The sequence below is a fragment of the Callithrix jacchus genome, chromosome 11 (assembly GCF_049354715.1).
Source record: "Callithrix jacchus isolate 240 chromosome 11, calJac240_pri, whole genome shotgun sequence".
NCBI lineage: Eukaryota > Metazoa > Chordata > Mammalia > Primates > Cebidae > Callithrix > Callithrix jacchus.
In genome coordinates, this window is record NC_133512.1 from 81,609,666 (window position 1) to 81,630,315 (window position 20,650).

Consider the following 20,650-nt stretch of genomic DNA (forward strand, 5'->3'; position numbering starts at 1 on the left):
AGGTGTTTTATTTGTGTGTCTGCTGTTTATTAAAAGTGCTGCTTTTGAAACAGGCCAGATCTGATATTTTGAGGTACCTCGTAAGTTCCTAACCAGGAGGAAAAGGCTTGAAGTAGATATTCAAGCCTCAGATTTCAAACTCCCATATAATGTAGCATTGCAGTATTGACTTCAGTTTTTCTTAGACCTTTTCTAGGGAAAGTCTGCATGCCAAACACACACATTCTTAAATCTAACCCGCCTTATTTTAAACTGCAATCGATGATACCTAAGAACAGTGGAGTCACTCTTTAACCTTAGTAAAGCTCACATACGTATTTTGTGGATTACAGAGATCAGTAACGTGCCCACTTGAGTCTGAGGAACACCAACACTCCAGGCCCCCAGTGTTGTCACTCAGTGTGTGTCAGTGAGTTTGGTGATTTGATCAGTACCCACTAATGCCAGATGATGGACATATGTGTATGCCTGGAAGACTTAACCATAGTCTCCCCAAATCACGTAACTGTACCAGAAATAGCAGCTTCCTGGCAAGACAAGCTTCAAAGGACCATTTTTTTTCAGGGTGTCGCTTGTCACAGACAACATGCTGAATTAGAATGCTGATGAGTAGGTGGAATTTTTTATTTGGAGGTGGTGGTGGTGGTGGTTGTTAATGGCTTAATAAACAGTGCTACCAGCCTTCTAGGCCAGCAATTTAGTGACCTACAAAAAAGATGATCAACTTATGAGGTACTAACTATATTTCACTGTTTCTTTGTTCTTTTTTTTACATCTTCTACTTTTGCCATACGATTGGTTTGATGTTTTGCTCCTCCTCCCCAGTCTGAATTTTTTTGGGTGTGACATTCCTACGTAACATGGCACTATGGTATTTATTACACACTAAGTTGATCAGAAAGGTTTATAACCTCAGTTTAAAAAAAAAAACTATGTAAGTTAAATGTTATTACTTAATTAGCAGCCCCTGAAAATATGCATAGGTGAGGTATCGTTGGTGAGTCTGAAAGAGATCATTAAAAGAAAGCTAATAGCAGGCTAAAAAGAAAATGAGTTCCTACTTCTAGCTTCAGTAAGGGTGCTCCTCTAAAATGATTTAAAATAATGTGGCTCCAGCGAGTCTGAAGAAACACTAGACATGTGTACAGCCCATTAAAATATTCCATGTAGACCTGGATCTGAGAGTTTAGCTGCTTATACATCACTCTTTGGTATGAAACTAAATAAAGCAGGTAAACTCTAGGTAAAACATTAGTACATCTTGTCAGTGCTGTCAAAGATAAAGCTCTCTGACATTGGCTATGCAACGAGTACTCAGGAAAGCTTCACTGTGTAACAACTGAACAGAGCTCCTGAATAGAGCTCAGGGAATTCCTCCCTTCTCCTTCTGATAAAATGATGCCTTGTTAGACATCTACGAAGTCACTAGTAAAACATGGTAACAATTACTCCTTTAGCCACAATGTGAAAGGAAATCAAATTCTAATATAAAGACAGCAGCTGGTGCCAGAGGATGAGAAAAAGGAACACGTAGAAATCACAACATTTTTCTAACTTGTTGAAAGGGATGGAAGGCCTCAATAGATGCTATTTGGAGGTCATTAAATACAGGATCAACAAGAAGATTTAATGCTCATCTCAAATCTTTCTGAAGAAGTACAGTGCATACAGGGCCATCTACTATATTTGCATAATTGTCAAGTTTGTGTACACCTGCTTGCGATTATATTAATTCATCTCTAGGCCATAATAAGGACAGAATTTTTTTATGATGCCATTAATAAAAACACATTACACAGCTTCAGCATACAGGAATAAAGAAGGGAGACATGCTTCATAGAACAGGAGTTTAGAATTGAAAGAGACATTAGTAGCTAGTCTAATATGTTCATTTGATATGTGAAAAAACTGAGGCTGAAGGGTTTGAAGTCATTATAATGTAATATAATATACTTTGTATTCACCCAGCTATTTATTGGAGAGACCTAGGTTAGAACCCCTTACAATACTCCTTCCAGCATTCCATTAAAATTCTGCCTCCTTAGTCTTTCAAAGATGTTTTCTTAAAACCTCGTATGTGTAAAAAATGCCCCCAAACTCACAGATATGTGCACAAAAAGAGAGAAATGTTTATCCAGATGATCGAGTATTCTAAAAGCAAAAGCCAACATTCAAGAATAGAAGCAGCAATGATTTATTAAGTATATAACCCCCAAATATTTGAAACCCATAATTCATCTTTTGAATATAGTTTACTATATTTTGTAAAGTCATAAAAATTAGAGCTTTGCCCTGTTTTTAAAACATGTTAATAATAATACTGCTATCCTTTGATCATCCACTAAAAGTTTCAATCACCTACTATAAGTTTTAAGGTTTTCCAAGAATTCTGAAAAGCCTCTCCACATCTGTTTTTACTTGGTTTCACTGTAAATATTTTAAGGCACTTAACATGTGCCCTTTTCTTAGAGTGTCCATTCTCAGGATCCATGCTTTGCTTATAAGTCTCACTGGAAAACAATAAATATATTCTCAGGATAGCAATCCCTCTCCCTCACTCCCATTGCCTACCCATCCCGATTTACTGTTTGATTTCCAGAGTCCCAGTGAGAGCCCCAGTAGGCAATGACATCTCCTTAATATCACAATCCTACTCTTTTCTTTTTGGCAAATTTATCTCTGTTTCTAAATGTGCACTCCAAAATTTGTGTAACATAATAGTAATTAACTTATTCGATCTGTGAGAAGAATACAAAAGTAAACATAATAATTGTATTTGTTTAAAGCTCTACTATTTACAGAGCAATTTTTCAACAATTACTTTGCTCCTCACAATAAACTGATGAAGTAGGGTGGGTACGATGATGATGAACATCTTTAACACTGGAGAATGAAGTTCAGTGAGGTTGGAGACTTGCTAACATTTTGAAGTACAAGGGTCTCTGACTCTAAAGAGTAGAAGAAAATACGGGTGCAGCACGGATCCCTGCATTTCTGAAGTTAGTAATAAATATTGATTCCCTTTTTATTGAACTTCCACTCTAGACCTTATCCTTCCAACAACTGTTCTTTGTACCATACCACACTGTATCTGGATGGATTTTTGCAAATTAAAATCTTTATTTCTTTATTTAAATCACAGCCATTGCTAGGCCTGAGTTAAATTTAAAAACAACAACAACAACAACACACAACCAACATCTATTCTTGGAGAAAAAAGACTATATGTTGTTCTACCTACTCATCCATATGTTTGTCTGGCAGCATTAGCACTTTGATAAACGGATACTTGGCAAAGGTCTCAAAAATGGGACAAGATGAGATAAGTAAATTATTTAGGGACTTTCCAGGTTACTAAAAATTACGATCAAAGTCTCTCAAGTCACTTATGAACCCCCAGTGGATCAAGTGTCAACATAAAAGCAACTTCTTTAGCATCACCTTTCTGGTTTGTCTTGGGGAGAAAATGACACATTAAATAAGAAAAAAAAATAGTAATTTGAAAGTAAACTGGTATACTTGTAAACTAGCGAAGTCAAAATGCCAGTAAACTTAGGTACATTATTCTATGAGCCCTTTCTAGGTGAGATTTTGGCTGTCAAAAGTAACAGAGACCTTGAAATGAAAAAAAATCCCTTTAAAAAATGTTCTAAAGTCTGTCATTTCACACTTTACTTCCAGGAGGTGAAGCATTCCACAGATAATCAACTACTCTATTAAGAAAAACAGGGTAAACACCACCACTTTTTGTATGTCTGCATAAAAAAGGCCCACTGAATCAGTTAAAGGTCAGCATCCATATGCACCATTCCTATTTCCAAAGGCCTGAAGCTCCTGAGATCCAATTCCCTGAGGACCAAGGGAAGAGGCACTGTCTCACAACTGGTACAAAACAGGACTTCAGGAATGGCAGAATGTGTCCTCTGGGGATTAAGCTCCCTAACGTGAAGCTCAGGACCCACACAACACTTACAAATGACATAAATAACAGTGGATATTTTAACTATAGAAGACATTTAAGAGACTTGATTTTCACTGTGGTAAACAGGTTTGATTTGGGCTTATAACTTTTTTCTAAAATTATCAAATTAATAATGACTATAATGAAATAAAGGCAAATATTTTAGTGGAATCATTCCTTGCGGTAACATTTGTTCCATAATTTATAGTCTCATAATGTTGAGAGATCAAAGCATTTAAATAACATTCTCAATTAATTTGCAGCTCACCTTTGTCAAGAAAAAAACACACGAAAAATATTAAAAACAGACATGCATTTTTCAAACATACAATTCATGTTGATTTTTATGTCATTAGACTGTTTTACTATATTGCTATATTTATATGCCTCATAAATATGGAGGGTTAATGGGGTCTAAGTTTAATTCTATTTTTATCAAAACTCAGAAATACCAAACACTGGACATGTTCTACAAAAAATATTCTGTATCTGTAGAATACAAGGAACCATAATGACCTTTATGGAAATTTCAGTAGTTGCAGGAAATAATTTCAAAATATATCTACACAGATTATATTTTGATTTCTCCAAAGGCCAAGGGGTTAATGGCCTTACACTGCAGGTGCCCAAGGCACTGAGAACAACAACAGAAAAATAGAGCAAGCAAAAAGAGAACTGAGTCTAAGTCACAATGCTGTATCCCTGAAAAGGAAGTGCAACAGAATAGAATGGAAAGAGCAAAACATGTGACTGCCGTATATGAAAGAAAATCTAAGGACATACTAAAACCTTGAAAGCTCTATTCATAGTCATTCTTGAATGAAAAACATATAAAATGCCATTATAAGATACAAACTTCATCCAAGTCAATTTGCTGTGTGACTAGCTGAACTGACTCACCAAACATAGAATTCATATTTGTTCCTCTTCTTGTCATTTATTACCCACATATTTTTTACAGAAACATTATGGTTGTTTAGAATGTCATATGGTAATGTTCAGCTAACTTTTTAAAATCAGTGAGGCATTTTCCAAATCACCCTTTCCTTAATCAAATACTTTTTAATAAGGAAGCAAAATTTATATAACTATCAAAATCTCATTTTTATATTTAGGCTATAAATTATATCATAATATGCTGCTGTTGGGCAAAATAAAGTAATAAAGAATTAAAACAAATGCTGTGACATAAATTAATGTAAGCAGAGACCTTACAAGTTCAAACCACATCATCTCTCTTAGACAATCTTTACTGGCTAAAGGAATGGTAATAAGACTGGCAGTTGTCATTTACAACATACAAGCATTTTCCGTGCAAAGCCTTGTGCTAAGCACTTAACATGCATTTTTTCATTTAATCCTCGTAGCAGCCACACTAAGTAAGCACTACATTGAACCTCATTTTACAAATGTGAAAAATAAGGCTTAAAGAAGAAAAGTAACTTGCCATAACTAGTGAAGAATAGGAAAAAGAACCTAGATCAGTAAGCCCTAAAGAACATGCCTTTGTGCACGAGGCAACACTGCCTCCCGTTGGTACCGCCTAAATATAGCTAGTTTACATCGTCTTCCAAGACTCAGATTCTCTACAATACAATAGCTCCGTTTATAATTTCATACCATGCATTCTGCTCATACTAGAATATTATATCTTTGTAGGATTCTTTTTTTTTGTTTTTGAGAAAGGAGTGATGATTTACTTATTTATATCTGAGTTTTGCTATCCACTAGATGAACTAAAATAATTTTTTTGCAGCTCAATTCACAGCCAGACCTGTGAACTGGTAGCTTATATTTACCTCTTTCATCATTTTCCCATCAAGTGGAAGTCAACATACTTCTTATCTGAGGTCATGCAGTATGATAAATGACACAAAAGGAAAATGCAAAACTTAGCTCATTGGTCTCAAATTTCATTATGTCTAATAAGCTTTCTGTGTATCTAGCTCCAAATTTTGGACACATTTTTCCCCCTCATGTATTCTCTTTTAATGATGGAAGGATGAAAATAGTCTGAATATAGTTTCATTGCTACTACGATCATCAATTTTCAATGAAATTCATCAATCTTCCTCTGTATTAAAAGCTTCTAGCCCTGCCAAATTAATTGATGAAAGCTATAATATGCTTTTCAAACTGAGGATGCTGAGCCAAACCTAAAACTTTAGTAGAAGAGTTCCATACTAGTTGTTTGTAAAACTTCAGGATGTCTTGCTATGTCACCTCCTGAAAGGGCTATCAGGGAGTCCTTCAACTGGACTCCTATAAAGCAAAAGCTGAATGTAAAATTAAAGCAAAAATGTTGCTGAGGATTCCTCCAGTGACTAAAAATGGAGTTTAGAGAGCTCACATCAACATATATTTTCTGTTCAAACTGAAGATTTTTTGGAAAATTATAAGCAATTAGACAATTGAAAAAAGAATTTCAATGTTGAAGTGATAAAAGATTAAAATGTTATGAATCATGAATAACCTAACTCAAAACATGTAAGATATAAAGAAGGACATATATAATTTTAAATTAAACTTTTGGGTTTTTTTTTTTCTGCTACTTCTTATATACAAAAAGACGAGGAGGAGGAGGAGAAAGAGAAAGAAGAGGAAGATGGTGGGCAACATTTATTAAACATGCTCCAGAGCCGGGACCCTGGGTAAGCTCTTTGTTCACCTCATCTCATTTCAGTTCGATTCCATGAGGGAACTGAGGCTTGAAATGGAGAAGCATTTGCCCAACTTCACTCAGTGGAAAGGTCCTGATTTCAGCTATGAATGTCTGACTCTAAAGCCCATGTTATTGTGTCTTTCTTAACATATACTTCTTTTTTAAAAATTTCAATAAGTTTTTGGGAAACGGGTGGTGTTTGGTTACATGAATAAATTCTTTAGAAGTGATTTCTGAGATCTTGGTACACCCATCACCCAAACAATGTACACTATACTCAATGCTTTATCATAAATTTCTTAGAATTAGCGTAATACATATTATCCTTAAAGAAGCATTTGACTTTTTATGCAGAAGCATCTAACAACAGGCTCTTTCTATAGTTTTAAAATTCTCAGCCAAGATCAGGATCCTGTATATAACAATATGCTGAAACTTTATATATAATAAAATATATATAATATAAATACATCAATTAAAATATGTATAACATATATAGATTTAAAATAAACATAATAAATGCATCAAACTTTAAAGTTTTACCATATAGTGCAAGCTGATTAGTATACTCTTATTTCATGAATAATATAATGAACACTTTATTCAACTAATCTAAACATATTAGTTGTGGATTTTCTACTTAAACATTCTTACTAATCTGCGTAATTTTAGAAGTGTAATGTTTGTAAAAAATATCATAGTTGAATTCCAAGAGGATTTATGAACATCTAAGATCCTCATCATTTCTGAGAGAATGGAAATCAGTAATGAAATAAGGAAAGTTTTCTTGACCATAAATATCTTACAAACTAAACAAGCAGAACAGTGTTTTGTCCTTATTCAGCCCTGAATGTTGCTCCCCAGATTCGAAAATATTTGAAAACTTTTAAATATCTTTCTATATTGTGTAAAGATGAATATTTCTAAGTTTAAAATTCCCCCATAAAGAATGTTTCCCATCTAAAACGGTAACTCCTCCTCCTTGATCACCACATTCTGCCTCTACCTCTGCTAGCATATTGAATTCTCAGCCCCATTTAAGCATGGTGCTTTCGCGTTTAGTTTTTAAGCAATGTGCTGCTCTGTATCTTACTTGATAGAGACTTCTATGTCTTTGAAAGAAGAAATATTCTAAAGATAATATCTTACCACTTATTCACTTAGACATGTCATCTCATGGTCATTTAATCAATGACTATGACATAGATACATCCCTAGTCACTGAACAGACCCTTAGCATACTGATAAGGAACAATGTCTATATGATACAGTAAGTAGAATCATATCTGTATCTGTGACGATATATTACAAAACTCACTTGGGTACTTTTAATGTATAATCTCAGAATGTGTGAGAGCAACATCTAAGAATCCATACTTATTTTCTGCAAAAAGTTACAGAACTATTGGGTAAAGATTCAATTCTTTTTTCTTTGTTCACTGTCTACCGTTTTTGTTTTAGATTTAGTAAAAAAAAAAAAGTATTTAAGACAATCAATTGCTTGAATTTATACAGAAAATACATAGGTACAACAGGTACAATAGGTATATTGTCTTGTATATTTCCTGAGAAGACTGAGAAGAGGGTGTAGCTAAATGAGTTAGGGGTTTGATTTTAAGGGATCTGACTGGTATATCCAAAGTAAATGACCTCAGTTAATAAGTAATAATGTAAGGCTGTGGTAAACATAGTTCCTATCTCTACTGCCCCCAGTATAAAAAGGCACACCATCCACAGTCATTTCTTGGCACTCACATGATATCTGTAGGGTAGTAGGTTATGTATCCTTAGAAAGAATATCTACCAAAAATGAACAAATCTCTTATGGCCAAATGTTCATGAAGTACAATTTTCATACATTATATCTCATTCCATATGGAACTCAACTAAGGATCACCCAGAAACTGCCACCAATATAATTAATGAGTAAACTCTACACTGGCTGTAAATTTCCTTTAAAAAGAAGAAGAAGAAGTAGTCAGAATATAAATCCCTAAATTGGGACAGATTTTACAGATTTTAGGTCACTTGTTCAAAGTGACTTAAAGACATAATTGGAACCAAAACCAGGTGATTCAATCCTTGCCCAGTGGGTATTTCATAGCACTTTGACTATGATCATAGTTTTAAAAAGTTTGGACCATATGCTCCTGTCAGATCATTCTTTTTTTATGAATGATGATGACCAAAAGTTCCCAAATTCAACCCTACAGGGAAACTCAGCAGTGCCTTCTCTGTGAAGGGCTAGTATTTGTGGAACCTCAACTGCGGGAGTTTGGCAGAAGCGCGATTCACTGTTATCCAGTCAGTTTTCAAGATGTCTCTTTAGATTGTCATTTTACTGACAGTACTGTGTTGCTGCTGCTTTGCATCAAGCATGTTAATTACTTGAGTCTGGAGTTTTGAATTTGTACCCTAAAGTGATTTTTAGCTGAAGAGTTGTTTTGCTTTGTTTAAATCAGTCAGATTAAAGAGAGAGAGAAAAATTACTAAGTGGAAGCCCACAAGTGTAATAAAAGAATGGCAACCAGAGAAATAGCAAGTTTCAAGTTTCATACTTATCCAAAAAATAAATAGAACAATCCAGCTTCTTTGTGCTGTTCTATTAGAAACTTCCACTACTCTGGGACATTCCATCGCAAATTAAAAAATCTCTGAAACCATTCTTCACTAATCCTCTTTGCTAGGGTCATTAAAGACTTTATAACATGTGTAAAATAATTACAATCTTTGAAATTATAAATCTCATTGTAAACTTGGTTTTTTTAATGTTAATTAAAACTCCATTGCAAATTTCCTTTTAAAAGACCACATAGCATAAGACAATGAGCACTCAAGCCCCTGAATTGCTAAAATAAAATTTAAAAATTGCTGACAATAACATGATCTTCTTTAAGATTACAGTGTCCATTTATCATAGTGACTTCACAGTTTTCATTTCTCTCTTATTTGTACTCTAATTAGCAATTCACGTGAGTACTAATGAATGCTGTTAAATTAAATTTTAACAATCTCTATTAGACTTTGTTTCCTGTAAAATGTAACCATATCTCAAGAAATAACAGCTGTATGACTCCATCATCTCAAAAAACCTGCATTAGCATTATAATAATTGTACTTCTGTATCTCTATTCCATTGCCAGCAAGCATACATGCATACGTTTATACTTTCACACACAGAGCAATACTGGATTTTTTCAAGATTTGCCAGCTGCTAATAGTTTTTACCAGTTTATAAATATTTAATTAAGTCTAGTCACACTCACTTGCACCTACTTTCCAATGACTTTTTTCTTCTTCTAAGACATGTCATATAACCAACATGGTAAATAGCATGATATTCATGGAAATAACCAGAAAAGAAATCTACAAGGCAAGTAAAATTCTACAACCTTCTATGATAATCAGAGCCAAATGCCATTCAAGTAATTCTATTTTGCTCTGCCATTTCTCCTGTTCCAATATTTTCACCTATAAGTTGAAGTTACAGCAAATTCTAATGAGTTCTTACTTGTATGATGACTTCTCAATTTGATAGTGATTAATGGTTAGTAACCACTCTGTATGTGTCTGGTGTAGAAGGAAGAACTTTTTTGTGCTATGAACTTTTAAGGCATTATTTTATTTAATGTTCACAATATCCCTCTGAAATAGGTACTATCATCACTCACCTTTTAGTAGATGAGGAAACAATGACATGGGAGCCGCAGAGAAAGAATCAGAGTCCATGCCTGACCCCTTAATTACCAGGCTGCTTCTACTGAACACCATTTTGGCAGTACCAGAGAGCCAAATAAAGCATTTGTATTCACAATTTAAGGAAACTTACGGTTAAGTGTGGAACAAAATGGGAACACTGAAAAGTGATAGTCCTGTAATATGTGTTTGGGGGAAAAGCTATGTTTTCATTTTCACTTCCCCAGCATAATACTCTTCATATCTCTGAGTTTGGGCCTATATTCAGGCAACTCTTTTGAAAGGCAAATTTGCTGGCGATGCCTTCCTTCATTCATGCATACACATACACGCCTCTACTATTCACGTCTTGAGCCAATTTTGCAGAGTTGGAAATGATGAAACTCCAGGTAGGGAAGAAACAAAATCATACGATTTTCCTTCTCCCATTCTCTCTGTGTCCCATTTTCCTGTGAAAGTTTAGTTCCAGTTCGAATTTATTGTAGAGAATGAAACAAATTCTTTTGTTATCTGCTTTAGATTTACCAAACTCTACCTTTTGTTCTACAAATTGTTCATATTTCTGTTGTTAATGCTCCATGTTTATATATTTTGATATGATGTCACTTCAGTAACAATACCATCACTTCTATTGAAGCTGATACCAATTTTTTAAAAGACGGAGGTATAATATATATGAAACTACTTAGTATGGTTGCCAGCAATAGTCTTAAATAATGGTAAATAACAGAAAAGTCTCATTATTAATCCCCCTCTGTAGTCTTTTTGATTTGTGGCTTTTTAGAGCAAATGCTAAAGAAAAACTTTTAAATGTGGAGAAAAGGCAAATTAATAGGAGGGATGAAAAGTGTGGAGGACTTGCCACAGGCGATGAGACGTTAATGTATTCACAATGAGCTGTAAGCTACACTTCTTATCAAATTAAAAATATGCACACAAATACCCAGGCTCTCATCCCACTGGAAGCAGGGCAAAATCTATTTAGAACAAGAGGGTCATGGTTTCCAGAACAGTAGGGAAGATAGGAAAAGAAAGCAGAGGGAAGGAGACAGTCTCTCACACAAAAGAGGAAGAAAAATAAAAAGAAGAGATGGGGAATTTCAGATATAATAGCTGGTAGAAGTGATTTGGGTCTAAAATGTGAGTCTACTTGCCAGAAAGCAGAGAGCAGAGGCATGACCATAGACTTCCAGAAGCTCCCAGTCCAGAGCTATTTCCTATTTCCTTAATAAAAGTCTGATCGAGACAAAAGTGTATTCTTAACTCTGTATATTGCAAATATGTATTTTCAAATAAAATAACCATAAAATCTTTGAAGTGCCCTTTAAAATTAATTTAATTCTTCTTCATGAAATAAACTAAAGCATCCTTATGTCGACAGGCTGAAAAATTACAAAACAGATGTCAAATAACCTTCATTTTGCAACAACAACCTTCTATGAATCTGACATCTAGTTATTTCAGTTAACATCATGTATAAAACTCAGAAACTCAGAAATTATGCATCCAAAGAATGGAATACTAATTCATGACAGCATGTTGAAAAGAACAGATGAGAACAATACACCACAACAGTACATAAATTGACCAATGAGACTGCATACGTTACCGTCTTTCATGACAACAGAAACCTACTCACTGACAATTTACATCTGGTTTGCTCCCTTATTCTGCAAATCACAAAAATGGGTTGCTGTAGCAACTGCCACATGCAATTTAGCTGGCTGGGGGAAAAACACCCTTAGAGTACTTTCTAAGACACAAATACAGTATGTATTTTTATTGTTCCTCCCACCCTAAGAGAACAAATCTCCTGACAGGTCTATTTTCTCATAGCTTTAAAAATGGGCTTGCTCTCTGTTGTTTGCATTTATATTATGTATACTACCGATTTATGCAAATGGTAAAAAGAAAAAAAATCCATAAAAATATAAAAGAAATAGATACAGATTGCCCGAGTCACATGAATGTGATAGGGCCATTGTCTTTTATAGCATTCCCACTTTTTATCATTGACAGCTCTTTTAACTGGTTTAACTCCACTGATGTATGTATCAAATCTAGGCATGACACTCCCAGGAATACTCAACACCTCAATTCTAATGCACCAGCAAGAGCAAGCTTATTTTTCTGGATCAGAAACAAGAGTAAGGACAAATAATAGACAGTTAATTTTCTTAGAAACTTATTTGTAATCTCACAGAAATATATAACATAGTCTGTTTCCAAGGCAGAGGACCTTAGAACATAAATACTAACATTGGTGCACTTTGCACAGACAAATTAACACCTCCATGCTAAATAAAATAATACTCATCCTTTACCTACTTACTTCTCATTTGAGACCTAAGAGAAGAGGTGAAGTCTCTGGTACATTTAAAACCCTGAATGTGGAACAAATAGAGCTCAAGTCATTGTTCTCCTTATTTTATGGCAAGTTTGACAACTTTTCAAACCCTACAGATATTGGTCTGATGTGGGAAGGTCAATTTTTTGGAATAAGCTTAACTATCAGCCCCTGAAATAACAGAAGTTTCTTCTCTCTGGAAGCTCACTGATTTTGAGAAACCCTAAGAAAAACAGTCCAATTAAAAACAAATAAATATAATAAAAAACAGATGTGTCTTCTACCATCACCATTATTGCCATGTGGAAACCTCTCATGAACTTCTCACCACCCTAGGCTTTAGTGAAAGCCTCACTATTTTGAGGCAGAGATGCAAACAGGGCAAGAGTTGGTGAAGTATGGCTGCTAAGAGATGCAAGGAACTTAAAAATAACAGTAAGATAATGGGAATTAAAGTCTCTGTGTTTGAAAACACAATGTATCTAGAATGCAGATAAAAACTGCCCTTACAGATCTTGCAGGGAAAAGTTCGTGACTATACTGTATAAGGCTTCTGCTGTACCATTTAATCATTCTAAAAAAAATGGAATCACACACAAATAGATTTCTTTTCCACTATTCTCAATTTAAAAATAATTGGAGAAATTTGTGTTTTGTTTAGAAGATCAAAGGAAAACATTTATTCAATAGTACCACATAGAATCATTTGCTTAATAGCATTTCTAATATGTTATGCATTTATTCAGTCTACTTCTTTCTATATTAAAATGCAAAAACAATTACTCTGGATATAAATCCTAGAAAACAATCAAAGTTTCTATTAAATCAGAGAAGAGACAGTTAAGCTGTGATGTGATTTGCTGATGCTTATGAATAGAAAACACTTAGAATTTTTCTCACTAGAATGGGGAAAAGACAGGTGGTAGAGAATTCAGAAACGTCCCTCTTTCCCCTTTCCCCGTCTCTCCTCCCCTCCCTTCTTCCTCTCTTTTTCTTCTCCCATTTTTTCATTCTTTTTGGATGGAATTTGAAAAAAAATTTTTGTATGAAGTCTAATAATTTAAATTATATGGACACGTAAAAGTGCCCTATATATTACAATGCCAGCCCTACAGTAGGTAGAAACTTCCTTTCAACATTCTGTTATATATAGTTTACATTCAACTGATCAGTCGCAGGGGAATATGGGCAGTTTCAACCTCCTAGCTCCTTTGTCTCTAAAAAAATCTCTGCGTAGCTCTTTGTATACTTACATTAAAGCCATTTCTGCTCATTAAAAACTGAAAATAAGCATGTTGAAGAAAGGGTAATAGAACATGAAGCAATGAATAAAAAGATTCTGTTCGTGTATAACAAGCATTCTGTATTTTTCCTTTATCTGAAAGGAATTTTAGAATCTACATGCTTTAATTGGGGCACTACTAAAGTAATAATCTCAAATATGAAATTCAATAGATGCATTTCATGCTCTGATTAAATGTCAAGGCCACAGATTTGTTATTTCAGATATAGTGAGTAATAATTTTGCCAGCTAATAATGAACTCCCAAAGATTTATTTGTAACATTTGACTGTCCATTTCAAAGCTCTGGGTCATGTTGTAATATTTCCAATTCTGCATATAATATATAGAATTTAGCACACAAAGCTTAAACTTTTAGGTAAATTTTACTAGTTTCATATGTGCTGCATAGACTTTGAGTTCTCCTGCTGAAATTTTGCACCAAAAATATTTCCTAGTCTCAATTTACAGCAGAGATTGTCTTGATTTGCATCAACTTTTTCTTAACAGAGAACATATGACTTTCTTTACAATACTGCTGTTTTTTTTGTTTTTCCCCCCCTTTAAAGTACACTGTCTTCTGTAAGTGTCACTTTTGGGTGCAGATTCTTAACCCCAGTCTAGGTTTGGAGACACAAACCTCACAGAGTGTTGATGTAATGATTACTTTCCATTTGATCACTATTAGGTGGCAAAAGCACTGCCTGGCTGCAGCACTTTTCTCAGTTCTTAACACTCAATTATATTAATGTTTATTGTTGCTCTTTTCGTTGTTGTACAGCTTTTTACATTAATTCTGAAAGTCTGCTGCACTTCCGATCATTAAGAATATATTACAACCTAAATTACATGGTTTTCTATGTTCTCCAAATACAAATGTCACACATTTTAAGAATATAATCTGTGTATCTTATACCCTCATTATGCTATGCTATTACTAGAGATATAATTTATAAAAATCAATTAAAACCATATCTCAAGTAAAAAAACATATACAAACAAAACATACATATATCTCCATTAGTTTCCTCACAACAGATTTATTCAAGATATTATGAGAGTAGACATTGGATTAGGACTTTTGTGATTCTTTTTAAACAATCACATATTTAACTATGCTTTTCTAAACATACTAATATTTTCAAGTGGGTTTTGTTACAGTTTTATAATTGCCTGAATTTAAAAAAAAAATTATTTCTCCGTTTGGCAAGTTTATATCATCACTCAATAGTTCATGCATACAAATATAAGTCAATTCAGCATTCACCAGCAAAGCAAAGGTCACAAATGAGTGCCTTGACATCGAATTTTTTTTTAATTTCTAAAAGATAGAAATTTACAATTAAAAGCAACTGATATTCATTCATTCATTCGATAGATATTTATTGAACTATAATGCCAGGCAATATTCTAGTTAAGCACCGGAGATATATATCTCTGAACAAAGCAGGAAACAACTTTAATAAAGCTAACATTCTAGTGGAGGTGATGGAAATAAGCAATAAACAGAAAGCAAATGATTTCTAGCAGTCTTAAACACTTTATAAAGAAGACAAGATGGTGAGAGTGACTTTAGTGGGTATTTTAATAAGGTGGTCCATAAATACGGTATTACCAAGTAGAAGAATTAAAGGCCTAGTTAAAGAACAAACATCTAAAATGTGTAAATAATTTTCGGTACAATTTAACATGTTCATTGCCAGCTATATGATAAACCATTAACTTTTCTTCCATAATTAATTTTTTTTTTTCCAAGTCAGGTTTCCAAGGTTTCAGGGAGGCACATCTCACACAAGAGCATGAAAACCCAATCATCATGTTTATGAACTACAAAAGCATCTTAATTTTTAAAAGAAAGTATCATTTAATTTCATTATGCAAAGAGGGCAAGTCAGCATTGTGTACGCCTATACATTAAGACATAGGGCTAGACATGAAGGTGTTTCATTAACAACTGGTAAGGGGGCAATCAAGTACATCTGCATCTATAACACAAAGCTTTATGCCACAGAACTTGCAGGAAGAGGCCTGAAATGGATCCAGTCAGGGATCTGGGATAGAGCTCAGGAGACATCACTGATATGCCCCTTCAACTTTGACCACCTCATTAAATCTCTCTGAGTTATCACCTGTGAAGTGGGTATAACTGCACATGCTGACAGGATTATTAGGGGAATCAAATAAGGCCATACATGAAAAATGAACCAAATTTTTACATTGTAGCACACTATGACTGTGACTACTATTGCTGTTTTTATTGTTTGTTGCTATTGTTACATGATGGAAAACTGAAGCTATTGGAAAAGGCCCTTAAATAGAGTTTAGAATCTGAACTATACCAAAATATGCAAAGACGAGTAAAGCATCAAAGATCCTATCTATTCATAAACATTAGACATAAAGACATCATTAGGGAAAATGATATTCCTTTTCAAATCTTTGTTTCTCCATACAATTGATAGAAATCAGTCATTAAAGAAAACCTCAAAAGCAATATTTTTCAAGTTAATATTTTTCATTATCCTGACAAGGTTTAATTATTCTTCTCATATATTTAGAAGAACCTTTATTCACTGAAAGAATTCCTTATCTTCCAAGAAAATATAAACAATACCAGGAATGATCACAAGTATAGATTATATCTTACTAACCAGTGTCATGAATTATAATTAACAGAAATCATGAAAAGGTTTTATTCCTTTTTCAGTTTGGAAGTTGAGCTCCAAGTCCATAATGGTTTAATGTAAACTTTACTACATGACTGTCTTGAATGAAACATATAAAAATATAAGTATAAAGTATATAAATATAGAATACAAATAAAGTTCAAAGAAAGTTTATCCATATAGTAATGTTGAGTAATTCGTGATTGAGCAATGTGAAATATGTCTGCAACAGACATTACTGGTAAATTAAATAACTTTCCTTCACAAAATAATTTTCTTTTGGCATACTGGAACAGTAATGTTAGGTGAATGTCCCAGATCAAATTTAAAGGATTCCAGATCTTGAATCATGTGACTGCAAAGGGAAAATTTCTTCTAATAACTCAGACCCAATAATCAAACACTATTCATTTTATCCATAAAAACGTATTAAATCCTACCCTGTGAAGCTGCTAGAACATAATATCAAACCATTTGCTTTTCTGAGTCTAAACTGATAGACTGAAACATAATCCTAAATTATCTGGAGTTTATCTACTAAGAAATTGTCTCAAATAGGTGATTTGTCACTTAGCTTTCACCTAATCCATATATGAGATGAACACCAGGCTTCTAAGAGTGAAATGAATGCAAATTTACAACCTTGTTTTGAAAGAACTCTTTTTCTCCATTAAGATTTAGAACTCCCTTTGGTGTTCTAGTCATGTACAACCTAGCAAAAAGATGCTTAAATGGGCATATTGCCCATGCTCTTCATGGGTAGCAGTTGTAAAAAAAAAAAAAAAAAAAGGTAATGTTAGCAAGGGCCTATATTACCCATTAACACATATTAAATTTGTTAGGCACCACAAATTATATTGCTTTCCATTCCAAAAAAAAAAAAAAAATGGCTCATTAGTATTATTGCTCCCCCACCTTAACTTTAACTCTCTCAACACATAAGGCAAAATGTATTTCATTTTTCATGCCACCCTTTTGGCACTCATATTTCCCAAATGTTCTCAACCTGATACAGACTAGCCCTTAAATGGTACAGCGACCAAATATTGTAAATACATTAAAGTAGAAATCACCATAAAGTCCATTATAAGCAGAAATAAGGCGAATCAATTCATGTCCCCCTGTGTCAATAGTAATTTTAAATGAATTCAGAGGGCTTTTAGACAACCAAATTTTACAATGTCATCTACATAAGGTAGTCCTACATAATTAAAGTAAAGTGCTATTTTGAGGCTTCTATAAAGTTAGTGACCGCATTCCAGGCTGCGTGACAAAAGGAGACCTTCTCTCTGAAGGAAAAAAAAACATGCCTTTAAGTTAGGTGACAGGAAAAAGGAAATGCAAACGTTATTTATTTATTATTATTTTATTTTTTTTGAGATGGGAGTCTCGCTCTGTTGTCCAGGCTGGAGTACTAGTGGTGCAATCTTAGCTCACTGCAACCTCCAGTTCCTGGGTTCAAGTGACTCTCCTGTCTCAGCCTCCTGAGTAGCTGTGTTTGCAGGAGTATGCCACCACACTCAGCTAATTTTTGTACTTTAGTAGAGACAGGGTATTGTTAGCAGAGATGGGGTTTCATCATATTGGCTGGTCTCAAACTCCTGACCTCAGTTAATCTGACTGCCTCAGCCTCCCAAAGCGCTGGGATTACAGGTATGAGCCACCACTCCTAGCCCTGGAAATGCAAAACTTTAACCTGCGTATAGTGCCTTTTATTTTCACACGTGAAATAAACAACAAAGCTTCACTGACCCGGCTTGTATCAAGAACTTTAACTCTGTGTGTCACTTCATATTTCAGAGTGCCACCAAGTCATCTCACATTAATCACTTACACATGTGTTAGGGAAAGAGCTCATGTCCTGTACAGTGATGAATTTCCAATCACAAAAAGAGGCACAAACATGCACACAGCCATAGATATGGCCTCCATGCCTTGGTTGAAACTCAAAGCCAAAACTCAGGAAGCTTTTTCATGCTTACCGTGGAATGTTTATTGTTTTTCTAATTTTAAAACTTTTTTGTATCCCCTGGACACAAATATAGCAATGTTGTTTTAAGCAGATTGTCAAGAACATACGCAGGAAACAAACCATAGAGCATGAGGGAAATCTGACACACTTTTGAAAAGAAAATAGACGATTCCATGCTTATTATAAGGAACTAACAATACAGACCACATCCCTATTATCATCTCCCTTAGGTATAGTAACAGAAAAGCACCATCCATCTCTGAACTCTTGGCAGGCATCGGGCTTACCCACGGCACACCTGAAAATGTGGTGCTATAATTTGGTCTCTTGTTTATTTGATTTGAAAATATTTTTTCAAACTGAAGGAGCTCATTTTATTTCCTTTGCTTTCAACATATGTTTTATCTTCCCAATTCTTAGTAAAAATATAAACCTTGATATTTGGGTTGTGTTGTTTAATAGCAAGGAGAACCAATATTTTATTATACGCAGAACAGACAATGAACTACCCAGAAACCTTCCACTCTGAGTTCCTTCAGAACAATGTTCCTCTCCAAAATATAATTTTCACATTTCTGTAATAATATTGTAACTAAAATATTCTTCATTCTCTATCTATACTACGTCATTGGACTCTTGTCCACAGGATCCCTTATCTTCTTTACAAACCCATGACTTTCTATATTGTCAAACTGAGTTAATCGAAGAATACAAATGAGACAAAAACCTTTTTACTGCCATCCTTTTACAGCATATCTGTGCTTCAAAAACTATCCCTCCTGAGACTGATAAAAGCATTTACTTGTGGCAATCAATATAGAATAGATCTTTTTTTTTCTGTATACATGCCTATCATGTCCTCCCATGTAAAAGGCCCTAGAGAGCAGTGCTTGCAAGATTAGAAAGCATAAGGCAGCATACTCGTGCCTGTTCATAGAATCAACTCAAGCTGGAACCACTTCATTTATTTCTTTTTTAACTATACCAGGAAGATGGACAGTCTTCACGTGACTTAAAGAATAAAGACTTCAAAGACAGGATATTTGGCTATCTTCCAATAAAAAATGACTTAAAAATTGTTTAAATTATCTGAATAATAACCCCAAATGTTTTCATCTCAGATGCAGGATAACTGAAAGTGGGTCTATATGAGACACACATTTCCCAAATCATTGTACTGCAAGGCACAATATAAGTCTTTCTCCTGTTCAAGCAGGAGAATCTCCAAAGCCAGATGGAAATTCCTTTGAAGATAAAAGGATGGCATCATTTACCAATCATACTAGAAGCACTAGCTTCTCAAATAAACTGGAACTAATGATAAGAATGAGCTTTAAGAGACCAAAGCTGTCAAGAGAATAAGGAAAGCATATTTGGGCAGACTTTTCCTCTCAATTTATGTGAAATGTGTAAAATACAAATTAAGGCCTAATTAAATCCCTCAAAATATCTATTGATAGAAATAAAAATTAGACAAAATGGGAAAACAATGCATAAATTTAGTCAATCACATTCAAAATTTTCTGAACAGAATTGAAGTATCTCGGTGTACACATGCACGCAAATCTACACACACACACACATTTTGCCAGAAAACAATGATTTCTCTTACAGGCGTATATAAATTACTCCTAACATACACATTTGAAAAATTCTTCAAATTTTTCATGAATTTGTACAGCTCCTAAGAATCTTTTTATAGACTATTTCTGATGCTAGTGAAATTAGCACTGTGTCTATCTCTGTGCCATAGTTTGACAGACATATAAAACGTGACTAAACATAAAAACCTAAAAATATCATAAAATCCCTGAGTAAATCCTCTCAGTTTCTATCCAAGTACATTGTATTAAGTTTGCACAAAGAAATATATCAGCCAGGCACAGTGGCTCACACCTGTAATTATGCACTTTGGGATGCCAAGGCGGGCAGATCATGAGGTCAGGAGTTCGAGACCAGCCTGACCAACATGGTGAAACCTCGCCTCTAGTAAAAATACAAAAATTAGTCAGCCATGGGGATGGGCACCTGTAATCCCAAATACTCAGGAGGCTGCAGCAGGAGA

General features: G+C 34.3%; 2 protein-coding genes and 1 pseudogene across 22 annotated transcripts in view; 1 reads left to right on the plus strand and 2 right to left on the minus strand.

Annotated features, from left to right (window-relative positions):
• IMMP2L (inner mitochondrial membrane peptidase subunit 2) overlaps positions 1–20,650 on the minus strand; it is a 935,160-nt gene that overhangs the window by 436,250 nt on the left and 478,260 nt on the right. The window lies entirely within an intron of this gene.
• LRRN3 (leucine rich repeat neuronal 3) overlaps positions 1–20,650 on the plus strand; it is a 32,427-nt gene that overhangs the window by 2,212 nt on the left and 9,565 nt on the right. The window contains exon 2 of one of the 2 annotated variants that reach the window (XM_002751758.8): positions 6,531–6,612. The exons of the other annotated variant lie outside the window; for it this stretch is intronic. The gene's annotated coding sequence lies outside the window, so the exon portion shown is untranslated. The remainder of the gene's footprint in view (positions 1–6,530; positions 6,613–20,650) is intronic. 2 annotated transcript variants of the gene reach the window in all.
• Positions 15,702–15,786, minus strand: LOC118144020 (small nucleolar RNA U13; annotated as a pseudogene).